Below are 25025 nucleotides of genomic sequence, written 5' to 3' on the forward strand. Positions count from 1 at the left end.
ATGATAATGAAAAAGTTGGAAATATTGCAAGAATTACCAAATGTGAGACAGAGACATGAAGTGAGCCCAGGCTGTTGGAAAAGTGGCACCAATAGACTTGCTAGACTAACAGGGTTGCCACAAACCTTCAATTTGTCAAAAATGCAATATCTTTGAAGGACAATAAAGCAAAGTGCTATAAAATGGGCTATAACTACATACAGTTCTGTTATTGTAGGTTTCAGTCCTGAGTATGGGTTATCCTGTAATTCAGGGAAGAAACGAGACGGTAGAAAGATGAATAAGTGTAACACTAACACATTTTTTAAAGTTTTTTTTTTTTTTGAGTTTTTGTTTGTTTCTTGAGATGGAGTTTCACTCTTGTCACCCAGGCTGGAGTGTGGTGGCAAGATCTGAACTCACCGCAACCTCCACCTCCTGGGTTTAAGTGATTCTCCTGCCTCAGCCTCCCAAGTAGCTGGGATTACAGGCACATGCCACCACGCCCAGCTAATTTTTGTATTTTTAGCAGAGATGAGGTTTCACCATGTTGGCCAGGCTGGTCTCGAACTCCTGACCTCAAGTCATCCACCCGCCTCAGCCTCTCAAAGTGCTGGGATTACAGGAGTGAGCCACGGTGCCCAGCCTAAAAGTTTTTAAGGAACAAAGATTGCTTGACACAATTCTCACAAACATTATTTTTTTGCATATTGCTTTGTCATATTTGTAGATATTTCCATTCTTGAAAAATATATATTTTTACACTCCTTCCTGCATGCTGATATAGTTGAAAATGTTTATTTAATATTATAAATATTTCCCTAAATTTCTATATAATCTTTATAAGAAATGTAAATATTTCTTCATTTAAAGAAATGACTGCTTCATTCACTGAGTCAGCATGTATAACAGATGACATACCATTTCCTAATTTGTTGCATGTTAAGTTTTTGCAGGCAAAATCATTAGGGTAGAGAGGGTGCCAACCAACACAGTGCTCCAAAGGGGGGTGGTCAGGGTGCCACAGTGCAGGCTGCTGGTGCCCACTGCCAGGGGAGGGCTGGAATATGATGCCCCACACAAGCCACTCACCTGCCTTATCAGAGACCTACCCTGGTTCTATGTACATCAACTCACGCTTCATCCTTTAAAAAAAAAAAAAAAAAAACTAATGGAAAGAAAAAAATGTTAAGGATCATGTCATCTGTAGTACTGGATGAATCACATGGTGCCCTCTCAGGGTCCAAGAGCCGGAGCCCACTGGTTGCCAAATGATGAAACTTCCGTTAGGACCTGGGAATAGCATTGCCGTGGCAGGCGTTTCTGAGAGGGGACTGGGGACGGGACTGTGCTGCGGACTGGCCCGGGTCGTGTGAGGACCTCCTGCTCCCCCAGTTCTTTATGTCATAGCTGCAGCCATGTGGCCCTGGCATCCCCCTACTGCTGATCAAGGGGGAGTTCGTGAGCCTTCAGTCTGTGATTCTCAAACTCCATGTGGTAGGAGCTTCCTTGGGGAGGGGCGCTGCAAGTATAGATTCTCAGTCCTGGCCCTTGGATGGGTAGGTCTAGGATGGAGCCAGGAGTGAGCATTTTTGACAAATACACCAATTTTCCTCATACAACAATCAAGCAGATGTGAGACATGCTGCCTTGGGATCTAGCTCAGGGATTTGTAACAAGACTGTTTTCAGGCTGGAAGCGGCTCCTGAGGTTATAGCTGAGTTTCTACCAGTGGACTCTGCCTAGTTCCCAAGACATGGGGATCTGCTTAACTCCCTCTGCCCTCCCAAATCCCAGCTGGGCCCAACTGCCGGCTCAGAGACCTCCATGATACCATCTGCTCGAATGTGGGACACAGCCTTGGCACAGAAGCCGTCATTATTCTGCCGGGCCATTGGGCAGCCCACCAGGTGACAGTCACCCATCTGCCTCCTCTTCTATCTTCTAAGCCCCTCTTCCCACCCCCACCCCACACACCCTGAGTCCTGTGGGGGACCTTCTCACCCCTGCTGGGTGCACTTGCGCTGCCTCCTCCCCGCTGCCTGCTGCCCCGGTGCTTGTCTTACCTCTGCATGCCAATTCCTCCCAGCTGGGCCCATCCTGCCTCTGAGAGAACTGCTCTCCAGGGAGACCCAAAACAGCCAGGCCTGGAGCTGTAGCGAGGGCCCTGTTTGGCAGCTGCTGGGTCTACTTTCGGCTCCTATTTTGTCAGCCTTTCTAAGGAACAGCATTGGGGCCTTCATGGATCACCTCCAAAATTACACCTTTCCAGACCTCCACCATGCATTTTTTTTTTTTTTTTTTTGAGACAGAGTCTCACTCTGTCACGTAGACTGAAGTGCAGTGGCATGATCTCGGCTAGCTGCAGCCTCTGCCTCCTGGCTCAAGTGATCCTCCCACTTCAGCCTCCCGAGTAGCTGGGACTACAGGTGCTCACCACCACATCCAGCAAGTTGTTTTTGTTGTTGTTGTTTTGGTGATGATGTTTCACCATGTTGCCCAGGCTGGTCTCAAACTCCTGGAATCAAGCAACCTGCCTCAGCCTCCCAAAGTCTTGAGATTACAGCTAGAGCTACCATGCCCAGCCTGTGCTATTTTATTTTATTTTATTTATTTTATTTTTTTTAAAGAATCAGGGTCGGCCGGGCACGGTGGCTCAAGCCTGTAATCCCAGCACTTTGGGAGGCCGAGATGGGCAGATCACGAGGTCAGGAGATCAAGACCATCCTGGCTAACACGGTGAAACCCCGTCTCTACTAAAAAATACAAAAAACTAGCCAGGCAAGGTGGCGGGCACCTGTAGTCACAGCTACTCGGGAGGCTGAGGCAGGAGAATGGCGTAAACCCGGGAGGCGGAGCTTGCAGTGAGCTGAGATCCAGCCACTGCACTCCAGCCTGGGTGACAGGGTCTCACTCTGTTACCCAGGCTGGAGTGCAGTGATGCAACTATAGCTCACTGAAGTCTCAAACTCCAGGACTCAAGCAATCCTTGCCCCCAGCCTCCTAAGCAGCTAAGACTACAGACGAACCACCAAACCAGCTAATTAAAAAAAATTTTTTTTGGCTGGATGTGGTGGCTCACGCCTATAATCCCAGCACTTTGGGAGGCGAAGAGGTGGGTGGATCACCTGAGGTCAGGACTTCAACACCAGCCTGGCCAACATAGTAAAACATCGTCTCTACTAAAAATACAGAAATTAACCTGGTGTGGTGGTGTGTGCCTATAGTCCCAGCTCCTCAGGAGGCTGAGGCAGGAGGATCTCTTGAACCTGGGAGACAAAGGTTGCAGTGAGCCAAGATCGTGCCACTGCATTCCAGCCTGGGTGACAGAGCAAGATTCTGTCTCCAAAAAAAGAAAAGAAGAAAATTTTTTTTTTTTTTTAGACAGAGTCTTACTGTGTTGCCCAGGATAGTCTCAAACTCCTGGCCACCCCTGTCTCAGTCTCTTGGTGCTCCTGTTTGTGTTCCTGCCCAGGGTATTAGGATATCTCTGGACTGAAGACATTCAGGCCACACTACCCAGCGGTCTCTTGCTATCCTCAGTCATCTACCCTTCAACATTTACAAACAGATGAACACTAGGCTAAATATACAGTTAGTGTTACAGTCAGCAAAGCAAATGAATACCAGCCATTTAATGATGCCTTCTTATCGTTCTGCTATATGGTGTTTAAAAAGCTCTAGTTACAGTGATATATTGCCGGTGACTCAGATACTTATTTGTAAATTAACCCTGACCCCTGATTCATAAACCAATAAAATATGAACTTGCAGTTTATTGTATGTACCCGCAGTAGGCCTATTTCACCACTAGAAGGCAAAGGTGCGGTGTTTCTGCCTTTTTCTTTTTCTGGGTAGCTTAAAGCTAATATGCCACAGTGAGCAGAGGGGTCCCAGGTTCCTGGAGTCTGAAAGGGCATGGCAGGCAAAGAAATGGGCAGTTATTGTTCAAGGGGTACAACATTTCATCTTCGGATGATGGAAAAGTTCTGGGGATGGATGGTGGTGATGGCCGCACAGCAATGTGAATCTAATTCATGCCACTGAACTGCACACATTAAAATGGTTGCAACGGTAAATTTTACGTATATACATTTTACCAGAATTTTAAAAAATTAAAGCATATATATCGCTGAAAATCTCAGCTCCAGGTTGTTAACATCTTGTCTTTTAAAGCAGCTGTCTGCTCCCTGGTACCCGCCCAAGGAGCCCATTCTCGGGCACAGGGACAGCCCTGCTGTCCGGCTTGGCAAATAGGAGACCTCAGAAAAGGCTAGCTGTCTCCAGCATGTCCTTGAAAGCTCCTAAGAGCCCTCATGTCCCAACCTTCCATTAGAATCACCGTGTGGGTCCCCAGCCTGGATAATCACCATCGTATGCTGCTTTGGCCTGACGCCACCAGCATTGATGGGGAGAAGCAACGCGCCAGCTGGCTCTGCCGCGGCCCCAGTGCTATCGCGCCCAGCAGGGACCTCTCTGTTGCTTGGCGATCCCATTTTTCCCAGCTCAGGTTGAATCAGTAGCTCATTTTTCACTATGACTCTTCCAAAGTTTTCTGCTTTAAACTTTCACTTATCAATATCCCCATCATGCCCACAGCGAAATATCTCCTTTCCTATTTCTCTAACCTCATCATGTTCTTATCCATCTTGTCTCCGTCCACCCTTTTTTTCTTTTCTTTGAGCTGATGCCCCAGGGCGACAAGGGCCTTCTACAACCCCCTCCATTCCCTACTTCAACTCAGCGTCAGTGATGTTATATATTGGGATTCTGAACATGGTTTGTTTGAAAGTTTCTGTTGCTTAAAAACATTTTTTTTCATGGTATTGCCTTGAGGCTCAAGTGTCTGTCTCCTGAGGAAGCTGACTCACCAATGCCCCAGTCCCCTTTCCTGCACACACTGATTATGTGATGCTGACATAATCTTTATCCACCAACCTCTTACCTGCAAACATGCTCAGAGGCACACACCCTCAAAAATACTTCCCTTGATCTTTCTAAGGCATTCAGCTTGCCAGCCCAGCTCTCCTCTCCTTATCATCATACTTAATGAAAAAGTGTCCCCACTTTGTGGCTGTGCTCTCAACTCCTTATGCCCTGGCTTCTACCCCATCCCAAACCTTTCTTCTGAGGACCCGTCCCCACCCCAGCTGCCCTATCCAACTGCACTCCCTGCACGCCCCACAGCCGACATTCTCTTTGTCCCAGGCTTCAGGGCGCTGATCTCCTCTGACCCCCATCACCATCACTGGTTTTGCCAACATTTGTTCTCCTTCTAACACCTATACATCATTCTCGAAGTTTCTGCCTTCAGTGTTCTTAGACACTTCTTCTACCTTTTAAGCTGCAGCCTGTTCGGTGAACACCCTGACTGCTCTCCCAAGCTCATACTTAAACTTCAACTACTTGTAGGACATGGTCGCTTGCATTTAACTCACTGCATCCCAAGCCCCTTCCTTCTGGGTTCTGTTCCCATCGTCAGCGTCACTAGTGCTCTGTCTCACAAGCTTTAAGCCCGGGAAAAGTAAGTTAGTGAATCTGACTGATCCTGTCTCTGCAGTGCTCTCACACCTGTCTTTTCCTTTCCGTTTAGCTGCTGAAATCCGAGCCCAATCAAACTCTCCTGTGCCTGATTCCCGGCCTCATGTCTTCCCTGTTCTGATTCTGTCTTTATGCCCCTGGCGCTGTGCGTTATTCTAAAGCACAGCCAGGCAGACCATTCACATTGCGGGCCCTCCCAACCCCAACCTCCTTCTCCTCCTGCGTCTCTTACTGTGCTCTCTGGCTGGGCTCAGCTGGACCACTCACCTCTGTCCAAGTGCACCGTGGCTCTCCCACCTTTGCTTTTTGGCTTACACTGACTACTCAGCTTGAACTGCCTTCCCCAGGCAGCACCTCTGTCTGACAACACCCTTCAAGACCCATTGCAAGTGACCCTTCCAGCTGGACACGATCTCTTCCTGCCTTTGGTAGCACTGGTTTCCAACCTTAAATGTCCTGGCTTGTAGCATAGTCCTCTCTGTCCCTCCCCTCCCCACCGAGTTGTAAGCTCCTTGCGGCAACAACCCCATCTTACTCATTTTCGTTATCCTCTTCAGGGTCTTATACAGAGCGGTTGCTCAATAATGCTGACCGGTTTGAATGGAAATAATCTTCACTGTTGATGGGAGGATGAGGTGATGTCTGTGTTCTTGGTGCCTCTCTCTGTTTCCAGCAACAACAACACTTTGGTCAGGTCTTACCTGGTCAGCACAGGTTCCATTTTGTCAGATCTCCTGCCAGAACCATTATGGGTAAAAGGTGGGTGCTGGAGGGGCCCTCTGAATTGCCTTGTTACTCTCTCCCTGGCTCCCCTCTGTGATGTGGCTCTGGGTGGCATTAATGACCTTTGCTGGGCAGGGGCTCGCGGTCAGCCCCTCTTGGTCCCCAGTGGGGCTCTTGGATGCTACCAGGAGAGGCTCATGTGTGTGTTGAGGATCCTGCCAGCTTGGGCTCCAGGCCACGCCCAGTCCTGCTGTGCAGTGGTACTGGGGCTCTGGGCAAGGGCTTTCTGATTCTCCTACAGGAACACCTGGTCAGTCACCACAGGGAAGGACACAGAGACGTTAGAGGGTCTTTTAAAAAGCCTTATTATAGGCTGGTCCAAAGGCAGCTAGTTATCTCAGCTGATTGTTCACAGTCAGTCACGGATCGAAGTCTTTGTTGAACTCTTTCCCTCCTTCTCATGACTGTACTTGACCAGTCTAAAAATAATAAAGTGAAATCCTGGTTGGGTGCAGTGGCTCACCCCTGTAATCCCAGGACTTTGGGAAGCTGAAGTGGGAGGATTGCTTGAAGCCAGGAGTTGGAGACCAGCCTGGGCAACATGGCAAGACCCTATCTCTTAAAAAAAAAAAAAAGAAAGAAAAAACTAGCCAGGTGTGGTGGCATGCACCTATAGTCCCAGCTACTTGGGAGGCTGAGGTGGGAGGATCTCCTGAGCCTACGAGTTTTAGGCTGTAGTGAGCTATGATTGCTTCACTGCACTCCAGTCCCAATGACAGAGACCCTGTCTCTTAAAACAATAAATTTTAAAAAGCCTTGTTATAAGGATAACCTAATAAGAGCCTTAAGGAAAATAATGTGTTTTTAAAAACCCTTCAATATAATCTCAGCTTTTTTTTTTTTTTTTTTTTTACAAGAGTCTTACTCTGTCACCCAGGCTGGAGTGCAACGGCACAATATTAGCTGACTGCAACCTCCACCTCCCAGGTTCAAGCAGTTCTCCTGCCTCAGCCTCTGGAGTAGCTGGGACTACAGGTGTGCACCACCACGTCCAGCTAATTTTTTTTGTATTTTAGTAGAGACAGGATTTCACCATGTTGGTCAGGCTGGTCTCAAACTCCTGGCCTCAGGTGACCCGCCCACCCCGGCCTCCCAAAGTGCTGGGATTACAGGCATGAGCCACCGTGACTGGCCTTAGCTCTTCTATTCAGCTATTTTCATATTTGCATGTTCCCTTCTAATCTTTGCCTATATGCATCGTCTATTTTCAGATAGGTCTAGAAATAGTATAGGATAATATTTTCCTTTCTTCATTGATTATGAAATCACAAACACTCACCCATGACTTTACAGCTTTCATAATAATCCTTAATGGCTATGTAATATTGCACAGGTGATAATTTATTCTTTTCATTAGACATTTAGATTGTTTCTAATTTTTTACCTTAGAGGTGATGCATGTAACTTTTATCTTATGTTTTATTACTTCCTTGGGATTACGAAGTCACAGGATGAATGTTTTTATGACTCTTGATTCTTATCCCCACATGCTTTTTATAGGGTTGGACTGATTTACAGATAATAGTATTTCAGTGCTCCCATCGTCCACTGTATTGCTAATGCCTATTCAGATTCAACAAATATTTGATTGCTTATTATGTGGAAGTCACTTTCATATTTAATTGTGCATTAAAATCTTTTTCTAGAACCCAGCTGGGCGTGGTGGCTTACACCTGTACTCCCAGCACTTTGGGAAGTTAAGGTAGAAGGATCGCTAGAGCCAGGAATTCCAGACCAGCCTAGGCAACATGGTGAGATCCTGTCTCTACAAAAAATGTTTAAAAATTATCTGGGCATGGTGGTGCTCTCCTGTAGTCCCAGCTACTCAGGAGGCTGAGGTGGGAGGATTGCTTGAGCCCAGGAGGCTGAGGCTGCAGTGAGCCATGATTGCACCACTGCACTCCAGCCTGGGTGACAGTGTGAGACTCTGTCTCAAACAACCAAACAAAAATAGAACCTTAGGCCAGGCTCAGTGTCTCATGCCTGTAATCCCAGCACTTTGGAAGGCCGAGGCGGGCAGATGACTTGAGGTCAGGAGTTTGAGACCAGTCTGGCCAACATGGTGAAATCCCACCTCTACTAAAAATACAAAAATTATCCAGGCATGGTGGCAGGCACCTTAATTCCAGCTATTTGGGAGGTTGAGGCAGGAGAATTGCTTGAACCTGAGAGGCAGAGCTTGCAGTGAGCCAAGATCACACCATTGCACTCCAGGCTGGGTGAAAAGAGCAAGACTCTGCCTCAAAAAAAAACCAAAAAAAAAAAACAACCAAAAACCCAAAAAAAAAAAAAAAACCCACAAAAAAACCTTAGACTGTCAGAACTGAAGGACATCTGCTCATTTTACAAATAAAGTGAGATCCAGATAAGTTATGTACTTTATTCATTGTTTGAAAACAATAGCACATATATAGTAAACGTACATTTCTGGACCTTGAGCCTCGCACTTGCTACCATGCCCAGCTGTTGCAGTTTTGGTGTTTGATTATATTCTGTTATATGTGCAGTTGAGAATGACAGCACATGTTTGTCCTCTGGCCAGCACCCCTCTGAGAGTCTCCTCCATGGCATATGTTTGGGCGGTACAGGTGGAATTGCTCTGGATCTTTTTTTTTTCTGAGACGGATTCTCGCTCTTATTGCCCAGGCTGGAGTACAATGGCGAGATCTCGGCTCACTGCAGCCTCCACCTGCTGGGTTCAAGCGATTCTCCTGCCCCAGCCTCCCAAGTAGCTGGGATTACAGGTGTGTGCCACCATGCCTGGAAAATTTTTGTATTTTTAGTAGAGACGGGGTTTCACCATGTTGGCCAGGCTGGTCTTGAACTCCTGGCTTCAGATGATCTGCCTGTCTCAGCCTCCCAGAGTGCTGGGATTCCAGGTATGAGCCACTGTGCCTGGCCTGCTCTGGATCTTTAAGACCCCACAGTTAAGCCAAGACCTCTGTTAAATAATGAACGACTTGGCCAGACGCCATGGCTACTCAACATTCACAACCGGGAGAAATGGGGGTGTATAGGAATTCTGCAAAACTGAAATGAACAAGACTCATTGTCAAGGCCTTCCGCCTTGGAGCTAAGGACTGCCCCTGCAGGACCGCCCTGTTAGCTCCTGGGAAATGATTTCTTAGTCCATTGTTGTCTTTGGCCCTTAGCTTTGCCCTCTGGGCTTTTGCCTCCATCTTCTGAGATGTACTTCCTTTTCTATAAGAATTGGCTTATGTTGGTAGCAGCTTTCTCAACCTGCTTTCTTTTGCCCTTAGAAAATTTGGGACCCAGATGTCTTTTCCATTTTGAACTGTCTCTGTCCCACAACTCCCTTAACACTTTGTCAGCTTTTTACCTATGAGAAAATAGTCCACTCAGCCAAGCATGGTGGCTCACGCCTGTAACCCCAACGTTTTGGGAGACTGCAGTGGTCGGATAACTTGAGGTCAGGGGTTCAAGACCAGCCTGGCCAACATGGTGAAACCCCCGTCTCTACTAAAAAAAAAAATACAAAAGTAGCTGGGTGTGGTGGTGGGTGCCCGTAATCACAGCTGCTCTGGAGGTGAGGCAGGAGAATTGCGTGAACCTGGGAGGCAGAAGTTGCAGTGAGCCAAGATAGTGCCACTGCACTCCAGCCTGGGCGATGGAGTGAGACTCTGTCCCAATAAATAAATAAATAAATAAATAAATAAATAAATAAATATGTGAATAAAAGTAGAAAAGAAAAAAATAGTCCACCCAATTAGACAAAAGCCATAGCCACGATTATTTTAGAGCTGGTCCTCCCTCTACTTCGGGCAGCATATCAGAGAGCTGTGGGACAATGACTTTAAGATTCTCAGAACCCCTTTTTCTAGCTGACAGGGTTATTTGGCACCATCTTAAATTTCTTTGAGGTCTTAAAGAGTCTTACAGCCTCAAACTTAATTTGATCTTTACCCTAAAGCCATGTCTTTGCAACTTTACCCTAAAGCCATGTCTTTGAAATGGTCTATGAAAGTATGAAGCCAAGTGAGTGAGGCAGGAGATCAACACTTGATGTGTGGAAGAGGGCAAGCGCATCCTAGAGGTGAACAAGAAGAAGGGATGAAGCAGGTGGGGACATAAGCAAGGTGACAGGGGAAACAGAATGCCTGGAAAAGTCTCGGCAGACTAAATCGAACTGCACCCGGTGGGTATCTGGGAACCTGAAATAGCCTGTCTACATGAAGTTGCTTTCTTTTTTTTTTTTTGTTTTGTTTTTAAAGCGGCCAGGCCTCTCTGTCACCCAGGCCAGAGTGCAGGGGTATGATCATAGCTCACTGCATCCTCGAGCTCCTAGCTTCAGGCAATCCTCCTGCCTCAGCCTCCTGAGTAGCTGGGACTATAGGTGCATGCCACCACACCTGGCTAATTTTTGTGTTTTTTGTAGTGATGGAGTCTCACTATATTGTCCAGGCTGGTTTCAAACTCCTGGGCTCAAAGGATCCTCCCCTGGTTGGCCTCCCAAAGTGTTGGGATTCCAGGCGTGAGCCACTGCGCCTGGCCTGAAGTTTCTTTCTGGAGAGTTCCTCCCATTATAGTGAAGTAATTCTGCTTTCTAAGCAGCCGAAGAGCTAGTGTTATATAAGGGAGCCATAAAGGAAACGGGGCGGCTGTCCCAAAAGGAGCCCAGAATGATGTAGTGTCAGAAAGTCGGCCCGAAGCTGCAGGACATGAGTCTCCCTGTGTGCCGACTGGGCATCTGGACAGCAACTGGTGGTACTTTTTCGTTTTGCAATCTGGGCTTTTTGATCCTGCATCTTTGGAAAAGACAGGAACATTTCAATGGAAGAAAATGGAGGAGCTTTTCTAGACACACAGTGGCTCTGATGCATATTGGACCTTTCCTCTGACATGCAATGAAGCCACAGAGGCCCCTGAGTAGACCTAGGGAAGCACTCCTTTCCCCAGGAACTGGCCTCGTGGAGTTTGCCTTAAAAAGGTAATGATTTGCGTGCGGTGGCTCCCGCCTGTAATCCCAGCACTTTGGGAGGCCGAGGTGGGCGGATCACTTGAGGCCAGGAGTTCGAGACCAGCTGGGCCAACATGGTGAACCCTCATCTTTACTAAAAATACACAAATTAGCTGAGCATGGTGGCGCCTGCCTGTAATCCCAGCTGCTCAGGAGGCTGAGGCAGGAGAACTGCTTGAACCTGGGAGGCGGAGGTTGCAGTGAGTAAAGATTGCGCCTCTGCACTCAAGCTTGGGTGACAGAGCGAGACTCTGTCTCAAAAATAAATAAATAAATAAATATTAAAAATAAAGCAGCCGAGCCTCCCCTCCCTCCCCTACCACCATGCAGGGGCAGCCTGGACGTATTTCAGACCTTGTGCACTGAGCCGGCGGAATGGTCTTTACTTCTATCCCTGCTTGTCTCCAGCGTCCTTTGCCCTCTTCCTATAGCCAGAACCCCTTCAAATAATTAACTTTAACAAATGGAGATGCTCAGTGCTTCTCTACTCCAGCTGCACATTATACCACTTGGGGTCACTTAAAAAAAATTCAGGCCAGGCACAGTGGCTCATACCTGTGATTCTAGTGCTTTGGGAGGCTGAGGCCAGAGGATTTCTTGAGCCTAAGAGTTTCAGGCTGCAATGAGCTATGGTTGTGCCACTGCACTCCACAGCCTGGGCGACAGAGCAAGACTCTGTCTCTTAAAAAAAAAAAAAAAAAAAAAAAAAAATTAGTTCATCTAGATGAACTGTGGGGCCCACATGTATTTTCTCAAAAGCACATCAGGCGATAGGTATGTGAGAACATCTTGAAAGACCCTTGAGCCAGTTTAGAAAGTTTTGTCTACATAGCATTTGTTGACATTTTCAGGTGTCTGACAACACTACATAAACAAATAGCCTTTGGTAAACTAACAAAACCTGTAATACACTCTTCCTTGGATACTCTGGCCTCTGGATTACCTTCTTGGTGTAATTCTTGGAGATCTTTTGGGGTGCCATCTAACCTCTGGCCTCATGAGCTTTGCACGGTATGGCAGAATGATAGCTACTCATACCTGTGATCCTAGCACCCAGAAAATACTACGATAGAAGTCTCACTGGCTATCCAGTCCAGTCCAAACTTCAGCTTGACACCTAAGGATGGTTTTATTGAAAAACACAACTGCTGTTCACGAGATAAATCTTAGAAAGTTTTGTCTCGAAAGGTTTTCCATGCAATTTGTAACAGGCTGTCATAATCCACAGGATAATACAGAGAGTGAAGACCAACACCACTGTCCAGCACTTCCTCTCTTCCCAGCCCTCCGAATCCCACCCAGAGACCACGAGCTGGTCTTCTGTGCCATCTTCATTCCACATTTGGACAAGACGGAGGACTCATGCGTCAGCCTCTGGGGGTAAGGATTTCCACATTATCATCTGCCATGCAAAATAGCAGTTCCTATTCATTTCTTCCAAATGTGCCTCTGTCAACCACTGATGGCGCGCTACCCCGTACTGCTGGTACTGTGAGATTCAGCACCATTGTCTGTGTTCTGACTGTGTGCACCTTTGGCATGTCACGGCCAAGCTCTCACCTTCCCCTAAAGGATGGAATTTGGTTTTTGTTTACCTCCTGTGAAGGACCCGCTTTCTGCTAATCATTTTAATTACTCTCTCCTGGAGCCCTTCCAGTCCTGTCACGCCATCTGTAAATGGCAGAGAACAGAACGACACACATTATGGTGTCAATTTATAATAATTTGATACAAAGATGCGATCATGATGTTTTGTTTTTAGTACTGCTATCTGCATGTTCTTGGTTTTTTTTGGCGGGGTGGGGGTGGAGGTGGGAGGAGGAGGCTGGAAGCCAGGGCAGGCTGGACGGTGGATTTACAACTTTAAGGAATGGTTTTCAGGTTCATTAAATTGTCTTCCTTCAGCTGTTATTACCTTCCTCTTGCCCACACTGACACTCGGCGGGCAGGTGTCTGCCCTCCCATGCAGCTCGGTCACATCCTTCTGCAGCCTCCTTTCTGCCACTCTCAGTTCACTACCTGGCACATGACCTTGGAGATTCCACCACGCACCTCTTCCCCCAGATCATTTATCACTATGGTAATTAAGACTTGGATGTTCAGACTGTGGAATGAAAATAGAACAGGTTCTAGCACAGATTTTTAAAAATATTTTTCTTCCTGCCTCCAAAAAAGTACATGTTCATTTAAGACAATTTTGAAAATACAAACAAATGCAAAGAAAATTAAAATAATTCTTAATCCTATTACCCAGAGATGACTTCTTCTAATATTTTGGTTTATATTCATCCAGTCTTATTCAAGGAACACAACAAACACACATTCTTTCCCTTTATCTTTGAAAAATACAATATTTGAAACATACAAAGAATGTATGTAACATTACACCCCCCGCCCCAAGAATCAAAACATTCGAAATCATGGCAATAATTGTCATTTACCTATGTGCACCCCTTAGTCTACCACTTCCTCTCCTGGGCTGGGAGTATCATTCGCTTGTCTTACTAAAGTAATTTTAAAAATTGTTTGTGTTTATTTGATTTTGAGCCTTGTAAAAATGGTAACATGCAATGAGTCATATGTTTCTTGCTTTCTTCACTAAGAAAAATGTTGGTTCAATTTATCCATGTTGTGTTATGCAAATGCTCTTTTATTTTTGCTGCTGTTTAATATTTCCGCTGTGGAGATATACACATTTATGCATTCATTCTTCTCTTGCTGGCCATTTGGATTGTTTTTATAAGTACTAAGAACAGGCTGGGTGTGGTGGCTCATGCCTGTAATTCCAGCACTTTGGGAGGCTGAGGCAGGCAGATTGCCTGAGCTTAGGAGTTCGAGACTAGCCTGGGCAACATGGTGAAACCTTGTCTCTACGAAAAATACAAAAATTAGCCAGGTGTGGTGGTGCACACTTGTGATCCCAGCTACTCTGGATGCTGAGGCACAAGAATTGCTTGAACCTGGGAGACGGAGGTTGCAGTGAGTCCGGATTGCGCCACTTTACTCCAGCCTGGGTGACAGAGTGAGACTCTGTCTCCAAAAAATAAAAATAAATAAATAAGTACTAAGAACAGTGCAGTGATTGTACATTCCTCTCAGTGCATGCGTGAAGAGTGTCTTTGGGGTTGAATAGCTGGATATAAGGTATGCAGAATTTCAACTCTGTTAAGCATTGCCAAAATGGTTGTACTGATTTATATTCTTAGCATTACTGTATAAGAGTTTCCAATTGATTAGCCTTTTTTCCAGCATTTGGAATTGTGAAACTTTAAATCTTTCCATTCTAGTAGGTGTACAACTTTGTAGTATTAGTTTGCATTTTTCTGAATACTAATGAAATTGAGGATCTTTTTCTATGTTTACTGGCTATGTGTTTTCTCGTCCATAAAATATCTATTTACATGCTTGCCCCTCTTTGTATTGTGTTGTCTCACACTTTTTTTTTGTTTGTTTGTTTAAAGACAGGGTCTCGCTCTGTCACTCAGGCTGGAGTGCAATGGTGTGATCTTGGCTCACTGCAACCTCCACCTCCGGAGTTCAAGTGATTCTCCTGCCTCAGACTCCCAAGTAGCTGGGACTACAGGTATGCACCACCACACCCTGCGAACTTTTTTTTTTTTGTATTTTTAGTAGAGATAGGGTTTCACCATGTTGCCAGGCTGCTCTGGAACTCCTGACCTCAGGTGATCCATCCACCTTGGCCTCCCAAAGTGCTGGGATTACAGGTGTGAGCCACTTCTCCCAGCCCTCACATACATTTTTAAACAAAATTTGAGTCGTACTACATATACCATTTTACATCATCTAAAACATTCTTTTACAGTGTTATTTTAATGATTTGGGACTCTTCTATCTCATAATTTAATCAGAGCCCTGTAAGTATTTTTTTTTTTTTTTTTTTTTTTTGAGACGGAGTCTCGCTCTGTCGCCCAGGCTGGAGTGCAGTGGCGCGATCTCGGCTCACTGCAAGCTCCGCCTCCTGGGTTCACGCCATTCTCCTGCCTCAGCCTCCCGAGTAGCTGGGACTACAGGCGCCCACAACCCCGCCCGGCTAATTTTTTGTATTTTTAGTAGAGACGGGGTTTCACCGTGGTCTCGATCTCCTGACCTTGTGATCTGCCTGCCTCGGCCTCCCAAAGTGTTGGGATTACAGGCGTGAGCCACCACGCCCGGCAAGTATTTTTTTTAATTTTGGTTTTTAGAAATAACTCTGGTAAGATACTCTGTTGCGTAAATATAATTACACATCACTGAATGTTTTAATACAGTAAGTTCTAAGAATTGAGATTTCTGAGCCTGGGCAACATGGTGAAACCCTGTCTCTACAAAAAAATTAAAAAATTAGCTGGGCATAGTGGCATGTACCTGTAGTCTCAGCTACTCGGGAGGCTGAGGTGGGAGGACTACTGGAGCCCGGGGAGGTCCAGGTTGCAGTGAGATATGATTGCACCACTGCACTCCAGCCTTGATGACAGAGCAAGATCCTATCTCAAAACAAAACCAAAAAACCCAATAATATATCTTGGAAATGACTATGTATCAGTCAGTAAAGATCTTCTTCATTCCTTTTGATGGCTTCCTAGTATCCCACTGTATTTAAGTACCATAGTGTATTCAACCAATCTTTTATGTTTGGGTATTTAGGTAATTTCCGATGCAAATACAAATATTTTTCCAAATTATGGTGCAATGAAGAAACCTACATATGTAAGCATGCCTATGTATTCTGGAGGTATCTTTAGCATAAATTCCTAGAAGTGGGAGTGCTAGGTTGAAATGTAAATGTACAAATCGTTTCATTAAATCTTACCAAATGCTTCTCCATAAGGGCTATACTATTTTTCATTTCTTACAGCAATGTGTTTTTCCATAATCTCACTGACAGAGTACAAATATTCAGTTGCTCCAACATCATTTTTTTGTTGCTGTTTTGAGGAGTCTCGCTCTGTTTCCCAGGCTGGAGTACAATGGCAGCGATCTCGGCTCACTGCAACCTCCGCCTCCCAGGTTCAAGCGATTCTCCTGCCTCAGCCTCCTGAGTAGCTGGGACTACGGGCACCTGCCACCACGCCTAGCTAATTTTTGTATTTTTTAGTAGAGACGGGTTTCACCATGTTGGCCAGGCTGGTCTTAAACTCCCAACCTGAAGTGATCCGCCTGCCTTGGCCTCCCAAAATGCTGGGATTACAGGCGTGAACCACTGTGCCTGGCCTCCCAACACCATTTATTAAAAAGCCCATCTTTGCCTGTTGTCTACTGGATTTTCATAAGCAGTAAGTAAACTTCTGAACTTTGTATTTGATTTCATTAGTCTGCCTATTCATGTGCCAGAACCACACTGTTTTCATTCAAAAAGCTCTATAGCATGTTTTAATATTTGCTAGGGCTAGTCTCCTCTCATACCTCTTTCTTTTCTGTGTCTTACTAGTTATCCTTGAGTGTTTATTTTTCCACATAAATTTTGGTATCAACTTGTATAGCCACAGAAAAAAATGTGTTTATATTTTTTGGAGAATCACATTAAATTTATAAATTAACATAAGGAGAATGGTTATCTTAATAACATTAGGATATTTTAGACAAAACCAAGTGATGTCTTGTTCAAGTATATATATATATATATATATGTCTTTGAGGAGGGTTTTATAGTATTATTTTTTGATAAAAACAGCTGGTGGCCGGGCATGGTGGCTCACGCCTGTAATCCCAGCACTTTGGGAGGCCAAGGCAGGCAGATCACAAGGCCAGGAGATCGAGACCATCCTGGCTAACATGGTGAAACCCTGTCTCTACTAAAAATACAAAAAAAATTAGCTGGGCTTGGTGGTGGGTACCTGTAGTCCCAGCAACTGGGAAGGCTGAGGCAGGAGAATGGCATGAACCAGGGAGGCAGAGCTTGCAGTGAGCTGAGATTGGGCCACTGAATCCCAGCCTGGAAGACACAGCGAGACTCTGTCTCGGAAACAACAACAACAACAACAAAAAACAACAAAAACAAAACAAAAAACAGCTGGCTGGGTGCAGTGGCACATACCTGTAATTCCAGCACTTAGGGAGGCCAAGGCAGGAAGATGACTTGAGCCCAGCAGTTCAAGACCAGCTTAGAAAACATTGTGAGATCTTGTCCCTACAAAAAAAGTAAAAAATTAGCTGGGCGCAGTGGTGCACGCCTGTGGTCCCAGCTACTTGGGAGAGAGGCTGAAGTGGGAGGATTGCTTCAGTCTGGGAGGTCGAGGCTGCAGTGAGCTGGGCGACACTGTACTCCAGCCTGGGCAACAGAGTAAGACCCTGTCTGAAACAACAACAGCAACAACAACAACAACAACAACAAAGAAAAAAAAACTTTATTTGATGTAATTTACAAACCTTATAATTCACCCATGTAAAGTTTAGAATTAAATGGTTTTTAGTATATTAACGAGAGTTGTGCAACCATCACCATGATCAATTTAAGAACATCTTAAGAACATTAAGATCAATTTAAGATCAATCTAAGATCACTTCCAAAAGCAATCCTATACCCACTAGCAGCTACTCCTCACTCCTTCCAACCTCTCCAGCCCCATGCATCCACTAATTTCCTTTCTGTCTCTATGGATTTGCCTATTCTAGACATTTCATAAAATGGAATCAGGCCGGGTGTGGTAGCTCACGCCTGTAATCTCAGCACTTTGGGATGCTGAGGTGGGCGGATCACAAGGTGAGGAGTTTGAGACCAGTCTGACCAACATAGTGGAAACCCTGTCTCTATTAAAAAAATACAAAAATTAGCTGGGTGTGGTGCTGTGCACCTGTAATCCCAGCTGCTCGGGAGGCTGAGGCAGGAGAACCGAGTGAACCCAGGAGGCAGAGGTTGCAGGGAGCCGAGATTGCACCACTGCACTCCAGCATGGGCGACAGAGTGAGACTACATCTCAATACATAAATAAAATAAAATAAAACAAAGTGGAATCATATGATATGTGGTCTTCAGTGACCGGCTTCTTTCACTTAGTGTATAATATTTTCAGGGTTTATCCATGTGGTAGCAGGTATCAGCACTCCATTCTTTTTCTTATTGCCCAATAACAGTCATCTGGTGGGATGAAGTGGTATCTCATTGTGGTTTTGATTTGCATATCTCTAATAGTTAATCAAGTCAAGCCTCCTTCTGTGTGCTTATTGGTCTTCTGTATATCTTCTTTGGAGAAATGTCTGATCAAATATTTTGCCTATTTTACAATTGGGTGATTCGTTGTATAATTGTCGAGTCTAATTATTCATTATATATTTTGGATATAAGTCCCTTATTACATGTATTATCTGGAAATATTTTTGCCCATTTTGTAGGCTGTCTTTTCATCTTCTTGATGGCATCTTTTGACTTACAAAAGTTTTAAATTTTGATAACGTCTAAGGTATCTATATTTTCTTTTGTCATTTGCCTTTACCAGCCCCAAGGTAATGAAGATTTACAGCTATGTTTTCTTCTAAGAGTTTCACAGTCTTAGCTTTTACATTTAGGTAGTTGAAGTCCTAATCTCTGGTACCTCAGAATGTAACTATATTTGGAGATAGGGTCTTTAAAGGGTTAAGTTACATGAGGTTATTAGAGGTGGGTCCTACTTCAATAGGACTTCTGTCCTTATAAGAAGGGGAGGTAGGCTGGCGCGGTGGCTCACACCTGTTAATCCCAGCACTTTGGGAGGCCAAGGCAGGTGGATCTCTAGGCCAGGAGATCGAGACCATCCTGGCCAACACGGCGTGAACCTGGGAGGTGGAGACTGCAGTGAGCCGAGATTGCACCACTGCACTCCAGCCTGGGCGACAGAGCAAGACTCCATCACACACAAAAATTTTTTTTTGTGGTGGCCAGGCACAGTAGCTCACTCCTGTAATCCCAGCACTTTGGGAGGCTGAGGCGGGTGAATCACCCGAGGTCAGGAGTTTGAGACCAACTCTGTCTCTACTAAAAATAAAATAAAAATTAGCCGAATGGGTGGCATGCACTTGTAATCCCAGTCACTTGGAAAGCGAGGCAGGAGAATCGCTTGAACCTGGGAGGTGGAGGTTGCAGTGAGCCAAGATCACACCACTGCACTCCAGCCTGGGTGACAGAGCAAGACTGTCTCAAAAAAAGAAAAAAAAAAATGTTTTAGAGGTGGGGTCTTACTCTGTTGCCCAGGCTGGTCTTGAACTCATAGGCTCAAGCAATCTTTCCTCCTCTGCTTCCCAAAGTATTAAGATTATAAGCATGAGCCACCATGCCCCGCCCTTGCCAACGTCTTGATGTAGGACTTGTAGCCCCCAGAACTATGAGAAGATAAATTTCTGTTCTTTAAGCCCACCAATCTGAATATTTTGTGATGGCAGCTGTAGCAGACTAATACATAAACCCCACTTGGGTCATGGTATATTATTTTCTTAAATCATGTGGGCCTTGTGTTTTGTGATGTGCTTGCTTAATAAATTTATTCCTTTTCCTCTAGTATAGGGGTGGCAAACTATAGCTCACGGGCCAAATCCAGCTCAATGTCTGTTTTTGTAAATATGATTTTATCAAAACATAGCCACGCCCACTTATTGACATGTCATGTATGGTTGCTTTTGTGCTACAGTAGCAGGCTGGTGTAGTTAGACTACCAAACCTAAAATGTTTACTATCAGATGCTTTAGAAAAATTTGCTGACCCTGCTCTACTAGACACTTAAGATGGGCTTGCATGTGCAGTATTCTCTGAGTTGTGCATTTTGTAAACAGTTCTTTTTTATCGACTAGATGTTTTAGAAACAGCATGAATGGATGGATATAAAATCCTTGGCTTGCATCTTTGTTCCTTAAGTTTCTAGAAAATGCTGAAAATGCTGTATCACTACTGCCTTGCTTTGTATATTGCTCTTGAGAAAGCTGATGCCAACTATTTTGGCTACCAGACTCCATAATAAACCACCTACCCTAAAAAGCATGGCTTAAAGTAAGAACCATTTTAATTATAATTTCACAGTCTTTGGAGTTAGGAATTTGGGTAGGGCTTGGCTGGATGATTCTTCTGTTCCCTGTGGCTTCAGCTGAGGTCACTCAGTGGTATTCTGCTGATGTAGGGCTTTCATGACGATTTCACTCATACCAGCAAGAATCAGCTAGGTCCTCTCCTTCTCCATGTAGGACCTTTCTGGGGAGTTACATGTTTTACATAGCAGCTCAGGGCTTTAAGAATAAGTGTTCCTGGCTGGGCGCGGTGGCTCACGCCTGTAATCCCAGCACTTTGGGAGGCTGAGGCAGGTAGATCACAAGGTCAGGAGTTCGAGACCAGCCTGGCCAACATGGTGAAACCCCGTCTCTACTAAAAATACAAAAATTAGCGAGGCATGGTGGTGGGTACCTGTAGTCCCAGCTACTCGGGAGGCTGAGGCAGGAGAATCGCTTGAAACCGGAAGGCAGAGTTTGCAGTGAGCAGAGATCGTGCCACTGCACTCCAGCCTGGGTGACAAGAGTGAAACTCCATCTCAAAAAAAAAAAAAAAAAAAAGTGTTCCCAAAGACCAAACACCCAAACCCAAGTGGACACCACTTCAAGACTTCTTGTGACCTGGGGTTGGAAATCCCAGAATATTGCATGTTCTATTTGCCAAACAATTCAGTAAGGCCAGCGTGGATGGAGAGGAATGATACAAAAAATTGGCAGCCACCTTTAAAGTACTGCAGCCCAATTTTCTTTTCTTCCTTTCTTTTTTTTTTTTTTTTGGAGGCGGATTTTCGCTCGTTTCCCAGGCTGGAGCGCAATGGCGCAATCTTGACTCACTGCAATCTCTGCCTCCCGGGTTCAAGCGATTCTCCTGCCTCAGCCTCCCAAGTAGCTGGGATTACAGGCGTGCACCAGCATGTCTGGCTAATTTTTTGCATGTTTAGGAGAAACAGGGTTTCACCACATTAACCAGGCTGGTCTCGAACTCCTGACCTCAGGTGATCTGCCCACCTCAGCCTTCCAAAGTGCTGGGATTATAAGTGTGAGCCACCATGCCTGGCCTGCAGTCCAATTTTTTTACCCTTTTAAACAATTTGAACTTTGTACCTGCAAACCTCGAAGATCATTATTATTATCAGTTTAATAGTGTAAATAGCATAGCTATCAGAGGTCAGCCTCTGGCAGTTTTCCCAGGTAAATGTAGCCCTTATAGGTTCATATCTTATTTTCAGAAAGATTTTTAGATTATAGCTTCAACATATGTAGAACTCCAGTGACACATGTTAGATATTCTTTGCTTGTATTCAAATGACATTCCAAAAAGAGACAGAAACAAGCACAAAGGTGTGGAGCCAAGGGGAAGTGGAAACATTTCAGGAGTTTGTATGGTGTGTGTGGAGGAAGCAACAGAAGATGGACTAGAGAGAATGGGCAAGGTCTAGATTAAGGGAAGTGCTAGACAGTGACACCAGGGGTGGTAAATTTTTGAAAGTTTTCTCTAACCTGCAGAATGGAAGATGGATTGGAAGCAGCAAGACTGGCAGGGAGACCACATAAAAAGCTGCTGCATGGCCAGGTGCAGTGGCTCACGCCTGTAATCCCAGCACTTTGGGAGGCCCAGGCAGGTGGGTCACTTGAGGTCAGGAGTTCGAGACCAGGCTGGTCAACATGGTGAAACCCTGTCTCTAACTAAAAGTATAAAAATTAGCCAGGTGTGGTGACGGTCATCTGTAATCCCAGCTACTCAGGAGGCTGAGGCAGGAGAATCGGGTGAACCTGGGAGGCGGAGGTTGCAGTGAGCCAAGATCGTGCCACTGCACTCCAGCTTGTGTGATAGAGTGAGACTTCGTCTCAAAACAAACAAACAAAGCTGCTGCATTAGTTTAGGTGAGAGGGCCTAAGAGGGATACATTCTAGTTATTTATTTATGAGGAAGCATCAATGGGACTTAGTGGTTGTTGGGAATGGCATCAGGGCAGAGGGGTGGCAGGAGAAGAAGGAATCAAGAATGGCCCCCAGTTTCTGAATTGGGCAACTGGGTGGACAGTAGTTTAGACATGTAGAGTGTGGGGTATCTCTAGGACACCCAGTAGAGAAGTCTGGCGGGCTTTTGTGAATATGGAACCAAGATGAGTGGCCTGAGCTAGAGATAGTGCACTTGGGAGTTGCTGATATGCGGCAGATGAAGACACAGAGTGGATGGAATGGTCCAGGGAGAATGTGTGGAGTGAGACCAGCTGAAGAGAGAATCTGTGAAACTGAGAAGTGGTCACAGGGGTTAAGAAAGGAGTCATGCCAAGGCCGGGTGTGGTGGCTCAAGCCTGTAATCCCAGCACTTTGGGAGGCCGAGGCGGGCGGATCACAAGGTCAGGAGATCGAGACCACAGTGAAACCCCGTCTCTACTAAAAATACAAAAAATTAGCCGGGCGCGGTGGCGGGCGCCTGTAGTCCCAGCTACTCAGGAGGCTGAGGCAGGAGAATGGCGTGAACCGAGGAGGCGGAGCTTGCAGTGAGCCGAGATCGCGCCACTGCACTCCAGCCTGGGCACCAGCGTGAGACTCCGTCTCAAAAAAAAAAAAAAAAAAAAAACAACAAAGAAAGGAGTCATGCCATGACACCAAGGGAGTTTCAGAAAGAGTGGGGTACTCTGTCAAATGTCACTGAGAGTTCTAATAATATGAGGACTCAAAGATGGCTTGTGGTATTTAGGATCAAACAAGCCATTCATGACTGAGAGCAATGCAGTGATGCGGTGTGGACAGAAACTACATAGGTTTGAGGAGCTGAGGAGCTGCTAAGGAGGTAGAGATGAGGGTAGATGACTTTCAAGACATTTGTGAAGGAAAACTCAGAGAGGGACTAGTAACTGAAGCAGAATCTAGAGGGACAGAGAAAGGGTTTCTTCCTTTTTCTTGAGGACAGGAAAAGCTTAAACATGTATAGATGATTAAGGAAAGAGACAAAGAGAAGCTGGTAATTTTGGAGTGAGAGGGGGAGAATGATTGAAAGGTGTTTGAGAAGTTTTCTGAGGATGTGGGAAGTGAAGAAACAGAGAACAGAGATGGAGATGCCAATACAGTGTCCTTGAAATATTTAATTCCCTTATGGTTTATGGTTGTCTAGCCCACATATTGAAATTACCTTGGTTTCAATCAATAGAACAAACATATCAAGCAATATTTACACATTTATTTTATATTATTTACACATCTTTTCTCCGAATAACAGAATCAATGTTTAACACCTCTCAATGCCTTCCACATAGTGGGTGCTCAAAAAGGGCAAATGAAGAGGCTAGATGTCTCTTACCTGATTCTGAGTATCTTCATATGTACAAAACATAGCCAAGACCGTGCCTACAAGAGATAAGTCTCCTCAAGCATGAAAATATTCACACTTCATATATGAAAGGTAAGATGTCCATCTTTTTTTTTTTCTTTTGAGACAGAGTCTCACTCTCTTGCCCAGGCTTGGAGTACAGTGGCGCGATCTCGGCTCACTGAAACCTCTGCCTCCTAAGTTCAAGCGATTCTCCTGCCTCAGCCTCCCAAGTAGCTGGGATTACAGGTGTACACCACCACGCCCGGCTAATTTTTGTCTTTTTAGTAGAGACAGAGTTCTGCCATGTTGGCCAGGCTGGTCTCGAACCCCTGACCTCAAGTGATCTGCCCGCCTCAGCCTCCCAAAATGCTAGGATTACGGGCGTGAGCCTCGACGCTCGGCCAAAAATGCTCATCTTTTGAGGAACCTATTTGTTCCCATTTAACAAAGTTGGTTATCAGCATTTCCTTCACCATAGGAGTTTAAAAATAAAAAGAGGAGAGGAGGAGGAAGAGGGTGTTCTAAAGGCAGGCAGGCAGGCAGCAGCAGGAGGTGGCACGATCTGCCTTACCATAAGGTGCCAAAAAACAGTGAAAACCATACTCCCAGCATGCAAGCCTGGGGTCGCTTAGCTCTGGAGCTTACAGCCTTCATCATTGACCAATAGCCCCTAAAGGACGTTGCTGTTTTGAGTCTTAAGTAACGTTGAGAAAAATGACCATTTGAACCATTTACAAAGTCCTTGCTACATCCTAATTTGGCACCATCTCCTGTATTTCACACAGTTTGGAAAGAATTCTATAAAAGATGGGTAACAGTAAAACACAAAAAAGCTGGTGCTTTGATGGTAAATCTGACTGCCCCTGGCTCCTTTGCTCAATCTGTTTTCCCAGCCCTAATGTCCTCCCTTTTTCCTCTTAGGACTTCTTTTTCTTCCTTCGAGGCTGACCATAAATGCCGCCTCTTCCAGGAAGCCCTCTGCGGCGTCCAAGCGGAAGTCATCTCTAGCTTCTGTGCCTTCCCACAGCATCGCACTGTGCCTTGGCTCTGCACAGGTCACCGGACTTGGTTGTGTACACGGCTGTTTTCCCCGCTAAGTTTGGGGAGCCTCGAGCCCAGGCGCTGTGACCGTGATCGTGCGCCCACAGGTACCTGGTGCGGCGCGGGGTGAACGCCGCGGCTGAGCGAGCTTGCGGAGTTCATGCGGGTCACTCGGGCAGAGGCTTGTGCCCTAGGCGCAGAGAATGATTCACGGGGTGGCTCTTTGCATTCTTTGCCCGGTAGTCACGTCGGGCCGGGCACCCTGCCGGCGGATACCAGCGGATGGAAAGGCACCGGGCCCGGCGCCAGAGAGCGGGAGAAGCCTGGATGGAGCCAGCTTCCCGCCTGCCCGGAACCGCGGGGGCGGGGTGAAGGGGTGCTCGGCCGCTCCCGCCCCCTCCTCGCGCGCGGAAGCCACGCCCCCGGTCGCGCGCTCGC

General features: G+C 45.8%; 1 long non-coding RNA gene across 1 annotated transcript; it reads right to left on the minus strand.

Annotated features, from left to right (window-relative positions):
• Positions 1-12391: 12391 nt before the first annotated feature.
• LOC144333875 (uncharacterized) lies at positions 12392-24944 on the minus strand. The gene is made up of 3 exons (XR_013403007.1): positions 23535-24944; positions 17316-17408; positions 12392-13385 (listed from the first exon to the last, which is right to left on the minus strand). It is a non-coding gene; the product is annotated as an uncharacterized LOC144333875 (long non-coding RNA).
• Positions 24945-25025: the final 81 nt, after the last annotated feature.

The sequence above is a fragment of the Macaca mulatta genome, chromosome 13 (genome assembly GCF_049350105.2).
Source record: "Macaca mulatta isolate MMU2019108-1 chromosome 13, T2T-MMU8v2.0, whole genome shotgun sequence".
NCBI classification, from domain to species: Eukaryota; Metazoa; Chordata; class Mammalia; order Primates; family Cercopithecidae; genus Macaca; species Macaca mulatta.